The sequence below is a fragment of the Crinia signifera genome, chromosome 3 (assembly GCF_055691185.1).
Source record: "Crinia signifera chromosome 3, ASM5569118v1, whole genome shotgun sequence".
Taxonomy (NCBI): Eukaryota; Metazoa; Chordata; class Amphibia; order Anura; family Myobatrachidae; genus Crinia; species Crinia signifera.
The window spans coordinates 118,406,560-118,418,049 of NC_139219.1; positions in this window are offsets into that span (position 1 = coordinate 118,406,560).

Here is an 11,490-nt window from a genome sequence, read left to right on the forward strand (position 1 = left end):
GCACGGGCACTGCTATGGGCACCAGATTCGCCCCAAGCTATGCCAACTTATTCATGGGGGCATGGGAGCTGAATAACATCTGGGCTAATAACCCTTTTGGGGCGAATCTGGTGTCCTATGCAAGATACATCGACGACATTTTTTTCGTTTGGGAGGGGGACAGAGAGTCTTTGAGTATGTTTTGTGATCTTCTCAATAATAACGATCTCAATATAAAATTGTCCTTTGAAATCGAGGAAATGAGTATCAATTTCCTCGACGTCACCGTATATGTAGAAGATGGAGTATTAAAACATAAGAACTTTCGTAAACCAACTGATTCTGGCACATATATCCCCACCTCCAGTTGCCATCATAGCCAATGGCTTAACTCAATTCCAAAGGGACAATTCCAACGGTTACGAAGAAATTGTTCCGATGATAAAATATTCCTAGAACAGGCAACAGAAATGAAAACAAAATTTGAGGCCTGTGGCTATGAAAAAACTAAACTAGACGGTGAAATTGAGCCCCTTAAAAAGAGGGAAACTGTACGCCATAAGAACCAGAACAATGGAAAAAATAAGGATAACCCTTTCGCATTGGCTTTTGTATCTACGTACACTGAAGAACATAAAAAAGTGGAAAAGATTTTTAAAAAGCATTGGAAGGTTTTGTTATGTGATCCAATATTGAAGAACATTATCCCTGAAGTTCCTAAACACATCTATCGCAAAGCTCCAAACATTAAAACAAGTTTGGTTAGAAGTAATTTCACCTCCAAACCTCACATGTCTAGAATAACCACAAAAGGTTTTTTCAGATGTGGAAGCTGCATGGGGTGCAAAAATACTAAAAGCAATGGCACCAACAAAATAACCTCCTATGAGATTAACGGGTTCAAAATGGACATTAAAGATTTTATCACGTGTAACGTGAAGAATGTGATTTATACCATACAATGTAGTTGCAATAAGCACTATATAGGCCGCACTACAAGAGCCCTAAAAGTTAGACTCGGAGAGCACATTAGGAACATCAAAAAGGGCCTAGAGGGCCATGCCCTATCATCACATTTTAAAAATGTACACAATTGCTCCCCGGCAGAGATAACATTTTTTTGTGGCCTTAAAGTAGTGAACAAAAATATCAGGCATAATGATAATACACCATCTCTAGCTAAGGCCGAGATGAACCTCATCTTTAATTGTAAAACCTTGTTACCAGGAGGGCTTAACAGCGATTTTGAGCTGAAGTGGTTCTTGTAAGCATAACCCAGGCTCAAATATCGCTGTTATACACATTTGAAATATATATGTTACTTGATTACATCCTTTTAAACTTATGTGTAGTTATGAGCACAATATGTAACCATTAATAGGATATTGTATCAGAATTACTAGACATAATATACGTGCAAAGATGAAATATAAATTATGCTTAAATTCCCCCACCACAACATCTTAATACTGTACTATCGTATCCCATATAGATCTAAGTATATTTCCACCATTGTGCCTGTATTAATATTGTTTTTTTCACTCTGTCCTAGATATACGCGTCACCATGACAACGGCTACGCTTCCAGACAGAGGAACACTGGTTGCTGCAGCGTGCGGGTCAAAATCCCGGAAACAGATGCGCATTCGAGTGTTTTTTGGCTACCCTAGGCTTCCGTAGCATGCGTTCCAGCAGCCGGAGGCGGGGGAGATATACACACTCGTACGGCGCCATGAACTGCAGCGTGCGGGTCAAAATCCCGGAAACAGACACGCATTCGAGTGTTTTGACCACCCTAGGCTTCCGTAGCATGCGTTCCAGCAGCCGGAAGCGGGGGAGATAGACACACTCGTATAGCGTTATGAACTGTTAAACCTTATCATGAATGCTATATGTTATTGTCACTATGCGGCATTCATTCAGCCCTCTATTTTCTACCCTTCCAGTTGAAAACTTCTGGCATATAGCCATTTGAAATATACGTCCGGAAGCGAATCAGCGGTTGTCATGGTGACCGCTTATACCGGATATGGAATGTACTTGTCACGCTGGATTATTTCACATGTTTTGAATAAATAATACTCCAGATGTAATATATATAACATTTATTTAGCATTATACTGCTATTGTTATGTTATTCTGTATGTTTTTTTAGCTACATACGAAAAAGGAAGTTAATTGTGCAAACCTCACTTCCTGTTTGCTGTGATAGGCTGCTCTAGGTATAAAAGATGGTCACTCACCCTCCACAGACATGTCTTGAAAAAGGTGTTTGTATACACCGAAACGCGTTGACCAGTTCTGTGGAGAGTGAGCAGCCATCATCCTTTCCATCTTGGATTCACTGTATGTATTTTAAACATTGTATTTTTATCGGTATTTTTTATTTTTATTTTTGTATTTTTGTATTTTTGTATTTCCTCTGGGATCTAATGCGGATATTTGTGGACAATTTTTGGACTCTTGTATAATCCTACCATTGTTGGGATGGAGGATTTTCATTTTTTAACTTTTTTTACTATGGAATAAAGGACTAATAATTTTTAAACAATTTTTTGTCGTATTTGGGAGAAAAATACCTCTACTGATTGATCTCCATCTAAAGTGTAAAGAAACCTTTATAAGTGGTGAAAAAACTTACATCATTGTAAGTTTGGGTACGCAGATTTCATATTGGTTCATGCTTGGGTATATATTGCTATACACTTATATACATCACGTGGTGAAGCTGTACTTTCCTCTATAAAAGAAACCTTTTTGGGCGTTTATCTACACTCCTCATTGTGAGTCACGGTACGCTGCAGTTACCTCCCCCTTGGTTCATAAAAGACACCCACTTCTTCCCATACCCTCGAATTTATGTACAGGGGTACACACAAGATACAATATTAATCCATTTTATTTTTACATTTATCTCCATCCATTTACTTGGGAGAAACACCGTTCCTCACGGATTAATAGAAACCTACGTTGACAAAGAAAACGCTACGGGCACATATCCCGCACCTACCTACGTGAGTGCGGTACGCATATCCACGGTTTATTGCAGTAATTGGTTATTTTTCACAAAGAAACCTTTATATGTGTATCTTACTCCATTTTGGGGTGAGTAAGGTACGATAATCACACCCCTCTCACGTCTGAATCCACACTGGGTGTTTATCATAATATAATAATTGATTTATTAACCTCCACCCTATATCTTCATTTCCTATAATCCATTTATTTGGGAGAAAATATCGCCCTTCACGGATCAACAGAAATCTGCACAGATAAAGAAAACGCTACGGGTATATACCCCGCACCTTCACACGTGAGTGCGGTACGCATATCCACGTTTTATTGTAGCAATCAACTATTCTTCACAAAGAAACCTTTATATGTGTATCTTACTCTATTTTGGGGTGAGTAAGGTACGACAACCACATCTTTCCCACATCTGAACCTGCACGGGGTGTTAATCACATTGAAAAAATCTGCTTACTAACCTTCACTCCTTATCTTCATTTGCACGTCCAAACGGAGAACAAAAATCCTTAACAGAGGGAAAGAGAAAAGAAGAAAAAGAGAACTAAAGAAAGAAAACTATAAAGAAACTGCTACGGGCCTATACATCACCTTACTTACCGTGAGTAGGGGTACGCCTATATCTATATCTTCTTCATTGCAGTTTCCCCGCATTGGGGTTGAGATATTTCTAACCAATGATCCCCCTCTTTTTTATGTACTGTTGAAAACACCCTTGAAAAGTAAGAAAATCCCTGAGGGAAAAGATCTCCAGACTTACCTACTTCAAGTGTTGCGCCAAGGACTTGGAAATCCCGCTTTGTTATATTTGTGATATTTTACGGTTATTGGGTGATAACCAGGGAAAGTACATCTCATAGGCAGCAGCGCGCCATTACAGGTCATATCCCGATTTCTTTTTGCATATTGTATGCCCGCCCTTGTCTGTGAGGATTGGACACATGTACACATGACCTGTGATTGACAGAGGAGCCAATACGCGTGTGCCGCCTCCCAGCTGCCCCGTCTTCCAGATCACAGGACAGTGGACGCGTACCTCGGGAGCTGCGCCGCCTGGACCACAGGAGGAGACTGGTCAGCCCTGCAGCGCTGCCCTGGTGTGGACCGTCTGGTGGTGAGTACAGTCAGACTGCTGCATGATGTCGCCGGCTACCCCCGCTGCCACCATGTCCTGACTGCCTCTCCTTCCTCCACCCTCCCACGCTTCTGCCTCGGCCTCCCGTTTACTGCTGCACCAGCCACCCGCCTCCATTTCTACATACAGTATAAGGGTGACATTTTGATGGCTTACAATTTAAGGGGCTGTTGTGATGAAAGACAGTGTGGGGCTGGTGCGATGGTGACAGTGTGGGGCTGTTGCAATGGGGAGACTACAGTGCGAGCTGGAGCAATGGGGAGACTACAGTGTGAAGCAGGTGCAATGGGGAGACTACAGTGTGGGGCTGGTGTGATGGGGACAGTGTGGGGCTGGTGTGATGGGAGACTACAGTGTGGGGCTGGTGTGATGGGAGACTACAGTGTGGGGCTGGTGCGATGGGGACAGTGTGGGGCTGGTGCGATGGGGGACAGTGTGGGGTAGGTGCAATGGGGTTAGGTTTTTTTTCCTTGAAATGCCGCCTGCCACCGCTGGGAATAAAGAATAATCCGCGTGTAACGAACGTGGGTGTATACAGCAACTGGTGGTGGGCTGAGCCCTCATCCGGGACCGCTGTTTAGAATGGCCACGGCAAAGCCCTACACTAACTCTGTTGGCCGTCCCGGGCAAGTGACCGCAGGCTGCAAGGTGCTAGGCTTCTCCTTTAGTCGCCGCGTTCGAGGGAGCAGGTTAAGCCTGCTCCAACCCCGATGCAACCAGGTTTTATGTTGGGACAAGCCCACGGCGACTGTCAGGGACCGGACCAAAAGGAGAATCTGACTATAAGGCCCTAACTGAATAGAACACCCTGTCTAACGGCACCAGGCCAAGGACGGGGAGGGTGACAGAGTCACAGGCACAATACAAATAATAACGGGGTGCCACCACACAAACACGCCAATACCAGATGATACCCTGATAATAACAACGGTACCCCAAAGCAGGTGAGAATCCACTGCCGTGGGTCTCTCCGATACACGGCGAGCTGGATTCGGACTAAGATAATAAAACAAACAGAGGATAAGGGCAGCTTGCCCGCAACAAATAAAGAACTACGCAACCAGGCTCCACTGGAGCACTTACGTGACCGGACTCGACCCGACCCACTGGCAGCACTGGATGGTAACGTGCACACCGGAGACGACTCGGCAGGGCAAGATGGAAATGGCGCTGAACAATGAGGAGCCAGACGTGGACTGGACCCCGACAGGACCAGAACCGGACGGAGACTGAACCAGGACGTGACACCGAAAGTGACCAGGAGGCTGGACACTCTCTGAAGGCACTAGAGGACCGGGACAGCAGAGTGTAGCTAGCACTCTGTGCGAAACAATATCACCGGCGGGGCTGAGCTGAGCCAGATCCCTTAAAAGGGATCCTCTGGCCAACCAGCCACCGCCGCCTGATCCGGCCCCCATAATTATATCTTATTTTCAGGTGGCTGAGCGCGCGCCGCCCGGCGTCCCCTGGTTGCTAAGCAACCGCCGGGCGCCGCGGCCTGTACTACACTCTCGTCCCCCGGCCAGGCGGAAGTGACGCGCCGCGGCCGGGCGGACCTGACCTCACCTGCCTGGCAGCTGCTGGGCGGAAGTGAGCGCGCTGCCCGGGTGTCGGGACGCTGCTGTGGCGGTGCCGCAGCAGCGAGATTGTCAGCGCTGCTGACAGTACCCCCCCCTTGAGGAGAGGTTTTAAACCCTCTACCCCCAGGCTTATGGGGAAACTCCCGAAAGAATTTTTTCTTAAGGCTTTGAGCATGGACATCCCTATCGGGGACCCATGACCGTTCTTCAGGCCCAAACCCCTTCCAGTGGACTAAAAAGTGGACGGAACCACGGACAAATTTGGAGTCTAAAATTCTTTCAACCAGGAACTCCTGTTGCCCCTGTATGTCCACCGAAGGAACTCCTCTGATTATTTTATGAGGAAATTTGCAGGAAAAGAAGACAGGCTTTAATAGAGAAGCATGAAAGGTTTTTGCAATCCTGAGGGACTTAGGAAGCAACAACCGGAATGCAACCGGATTAACCCTTTTAACAATCTTATATGGACCAATGAACCTTGGCCCAAATTTTGCAGAAGGTTGGTGTAATCTGATATTCCGGGTCGACAACCATACCCAATCACCAACTTTGAACGGACAAGACCGTCTAGATTTATCCGCAAACCTCTTCTCTTTGAAAGCTGTTTCCTTCAGGGCGTCATGAATCTTTTTCCATGTGGACTTAAAACGAAAGACCCTGGATGGAGTCGAGGGCGAAGCCTGAGAAAAAGAATTTGCCTGGGGATGATAACCATAGACTGCGAAAAAAGGCGAAACTTTAGAAGCAGAATGTACCGCATTGTTGTATGCAAATTCGGCTATGGGGAGATATTCTACCCAATCGTTTTGTAACTTAGAGATGAAACATCGCAAGTACTGCTTCAAAGACTGATTCAGCCGTTCAGTTTGTCCGTTGGACTGAGGGTGGAAAGCTGAAGTCAGGCTCAGTTTGATCTTGAGAGAGGCACAGAATGATCTCCAGAACTGTGCCACAAATTGCGGACCCCTGTCGGAAACAATGTCAGTGGGCAGTCCATGTAGCCTGAAGATATGCCGCAAAAACAATGAAGCCAATTCTCTGGCCGAAGGCAATTGCTTCAAGGCCACAAAGTGTGCCATTTTGGAAAACCTGTCAATGATTACCCAGATGGTTCGACAGCCGGCTGACACTGGCAAGCCTACCACGAAATCCATGGCAATGTGTGACCATGGCCTTGATGGAATGGATAAGGGCAAAAGCTCGCCAAAGGGCCTAGACCGGGGCACTTTATGTCTGGCACAAATAAGACATGACTGCACAAATTCTTTGACATCCCTGAACATACCTGGCCACCATACTACACGGGCCAATAAGTCCATGGTCTTATGGACCCCCGGATGTCCAGCAGTCTTATTATCATGAAAGTCAGTAAGCACTCTCCGTCTAAGTGTCTCCGGGACAAATAAACGACCCCTAGGAGTCTGGGCTGGAGCCTGGCCCTGGGCCTGACGAATAAGCCCCTCTAGGGTCAAACTGAGACCAGCCCGTATACAAGAGGCAGGAAGAATGGGGGCGGCCGTCTCCTGACTTGAATGTTGCGGAATAAAGCACCGTGAGAGCGCATCCGCTCGAACATTCCTTGGACCGGGTCTATAAGTAATAAGAAAATTGAAGCGTGTAAAAAATAAAGCCCAGCGAGCATGCCGGGCATTAAGTCGCTTAGCAGCTTCAATATATTGCAGGTTTTTGTGGTCCGTTAACACCAACACTTGATGATTAGCACCTTCTAGCCAATGCCTCCATTCATCGAAGGCCCACTTGATGGCTAATAACTCTCTATCACCAACGTCATAGTTGGTTTCAGCCGCAGAGAATTTTCTAGACATATACGCGCAAGGGTGAAGAATCTGGGTTTTAGGGTTGGTTTGTGATAGTACTGCTCCTGCTCCTACTTCGGAGGCATCCACCTCCACCACAAAGGGACAATCCGGGTCAGGATGTCTGAGAATAGGCGCAGAAACAAACGCTTGTTTGAGGGTTTGAAAGGCCTGTTTGGCTTGTAAAGACCAATTACCTGGATCCGACCCTTTTTTGGTCAGGGCAACCAGGGGAGCTACAATGGATGAAAAGGAATGGATGAAGCGTCGATAGTAATTGGCAAACCCAAGAAACCTTTGGACTGCCTTAAGATTGGTAGGCTGTACCCAATCAACTACCGCCTGAAGCTTCTTGGGATCCATGCTGAAGCCCTCAGCCGAAATTATATACCCAAGGAATGAGTTTTGGGATACCTCAAACTCGCATTTTTCAAGTTTGGCAAATAAACAATTTTCTCGTAATTTTTGCAGAACCTGCCTTACTTGGGCCCTATGTGAATCAAGATCTTTGGAATAAATGAGGATGTCATCCAAATAGACGACCACGAAACTCCCCAGAAAATCCCGTAAGACATCGTTAATAAAATCTTGAAACACGGCAGGGGCGTTGGATAGCCCGAAGGGCATAACTAAATACTCGTATTGCCCAGAGTGCGTGCTAAATGCCGTCTTCCACTCATCCCCTGCTTTTATTCGTATGAGGTTGTACGCCCCTCTTAGGTCAATTTTAGAAAACACAGTGGCGGACCTCAATTGGTCAAAGAGAACAGAAATAAGAGGGAGCGGGTACGCATTTTTCACCGTGATTTTATTTAAAGCCCGGAAATCAATACAAGGACGCAGGGACCCGTCCTTCTTAGCCACAAAGAAGAATCCAGCGCTAAGTGGCGATTTTGACGGCCGAATAAATCCCTTCTCCAAACTCTCCTGAATGTACTCATTCATGGCCTTGGTCTCTGGAATTGACAAGGAGTAAAGCCTCCCCTTAGGCAAGGGGGCGTCTGGAATAAGCTGGATAGCGCAATCGTATGGACGATGGCGCGGCAGCTTATCTGCCTTACCCTTGGAAAAAACGTCTACAAAGTCAGAGTATGCCGCAGGGACAGCAGACAGTGACACAGAAGCCTGAAGAAAAGAGGTATTGATACATGAACCAAAACAAGTGGGGTTCCACTGAACAATGTCCCCTGTCTTCCAATTAATCTGCGGGCTATGTCGGACTAACCAAGGATGTCCCAAGACCAGCGGTACAGCAGGACAGGAAACCAAGAGAAATGAAATTTCCTCTTTATGCAGAGAGCCGACAGTGAGCTGCAGATTGGGAGTACGAAAAAAAATCTCCCCATTGGGCAATGAACTACCATCTAAGCCTCGCATGGTAATGCATTGTCCTAAAGAAATGGCGGGGATACCGAGTCTCTCGGCTAAGGCGGCATCCAAAAAATTGCCGGCTGCACCACTATCAACAAAGGCAGAGCAATCAAAAATAATCTCCCTATATGTAAGGGTAGTGGGAATCAATAGGGAGTTCTGGGAGGAGAACAGTTTAAGGCCCAAGTGAATCTCCTCCTCATTTACTTGGCCTGACCTTTTACTGCCTTGTTTGGACAAGAGCGGTACTGGTGACCCCTACGTCCACAGTACAGACAAAGACCAGCCCCAATCCTACGAGCTCTCTCCTCAGGGGTAATCCGGATGGACCCCAATTGCATGGGTTCCTCGACATCCTCCGAGGAATCCATGACATATGGGATAGGACGAGGAAGTGAAGATCTTTCGGCTCTGCGTTCACGGAGCCGACGGTCTATCTTGATAGACAACTCCATGAGTTTATCTAGCGAGCCAGGCACCGGGTATTGGATCAAACTATCTTTGATGGTATCCGACAGTCCCCACCGGAACTGGCTACGCAGAGCTGGATCGTTCCACCCACAATCATTCGCCCACCGGCGGAACTCAGTGCAATACACTTCGACGGGATCTTTTCCTTGTTTTAATGCCCGTAAGTGAGACTCTGCCGACGCCTCTCTATCCGGGTCATCATAAAGCAAACCCAAGGACTTAAAAAAGTTATCCACCGAGGCCAACACAGGACTATCCGAGGGCAAACCAAAAGCCCACGTCTGCGGGTCACCCTGCAACCAGGAGATAACCAAGCTCACCCTTTGAGCCTCTGACCCAGAAGATTTAGGTCGGAGTCGAAAGTATAACTTACAATTCTCTCTGAAGTTAAAAAACTCCTTTCTATTACCAGAGAACCGGTCAGGCATATTCATTTTTGGTTCAGGTGTTACTACCGGGGGAGAACGAGACCCTCTCTCCTGATTAGTTACCCGGAGTGACAATTCCTGAACCATTTGCGTTAGACCCACAACCTGGGCGTCTAACGAAGGGGAGGTAGGATTCATAATGAGAGCTCCGCACAACCACTAACACCCACGGACAAAACAGGTATATTATATAAATGAGATTTATATAATCTGTTAGGCCGGTGATAATGTTACGAACGTGGGTGTATACAGCAACTGGTGGTGGGCTGAGCCCTCAGCCGGGACCGCTGTTTAGAACGGCCACGGCAAAGCCCTACACTAACTCTGTTGGCCGTCCCGGGCAAGTGACCGCAGGCTGCAAGGTGCTAGGCTTCTCCTTTAGTCGCCGCGTTCGAGGGAGCAGGTTAAGCCTGCTCCAACCCCGATGCAACCAGGTTTTATGTTGGGACAAGCCCACGGCGACTGTCAGGGACCGGACCAAAAGGAGAATCTGACTATAAGGCCCTAACTGAATAGAACACCCTGTCTAACGGCACCAGGCCAAGGACGGGGAGGGTGACAGAGTCACAGGCACAATACAAATAATAACGGGGTGCTACCACACAAACACGCCAATACCAGATGATACCCTGATAATAACAACGGTACCCCAAAGCAGGTGAATCCACCGCCGTGGGTCTCTCCGATACACGGCGAGCTGGATTCGGACTAAGATAATAAAACAAACAGAGGATAAGGGCAGCTTGCCCGCAACAAATAAAGAACTACGCTACCAGGCTCCACTGGAGCACTTACGTGACCGGACTCGACCCGACCCACTGGCAGCACTGGATGGTAACGTGCACACCGGAGACGACTCGGCAGGGCAAGATGGAAATGGCGCTGAACAATGAGGAGCCAGACGTGGACTGGACCCCGACAGGACCAGAACCGGACGGAGACTGAACCAGGACGTGACACCGAAAGTGACCAGGAGGCTGGACACTCTCTGAAGGCACTAGAGGACCGGGACAGCAGAGTGTAGCTAGCACTCTGTGCGAAACAATATCACCGGCGGGGCTGAGCTGAGCCAGATCCCTTAAAAGGGATCCTCTGGCCAACCAGCCACCGCCGCCTGATCCGGCCCCCATAATTATATCTTATTTTCAGGTGGCCGAACGCGCGCAGCCCGGCGTCCCCTGGTTGCTAAGCAACCGCCGGGCGCCGCGGCCTGTACTACACTCTCGTCCCCCGGCCGGGCGGAAGTGACGCGCCGCGGCCGGGCGGACCTGACCTCACCTGCCTGGCAGCTGCCGGGCGGAAGTGAGCGCGCTGCCCGGGTGTCGGGACGCTGCTGTGGCGGTGCCGCAGCAGCGAGATTGTCAGCGCTGCTGACACCGCGTGGCATTATGTGAATTTTGGCTCAATCCGCGTGGCATTATGTGAATTTTGGCTCAATACGTTTGGCATAATGTGTAAGGGGCAAGTATAATGGGGTCTATTATTTTGTTGCAGAATGTGTAGAAGTGGTATATGGTGTGGAACACTACACAAGGCCAATTTTGAGTGTCCACACCCTCTTTTCCTGAGCGCTCGCGCACAAATGTGTTGACACTATTGACACCAAGGTGGGCCTGTGTACTTTAAATGCCAGGACCTATTTTTAATCCCCTTCCCGCCCTTTATCTGCTCTCTGAGCGTGC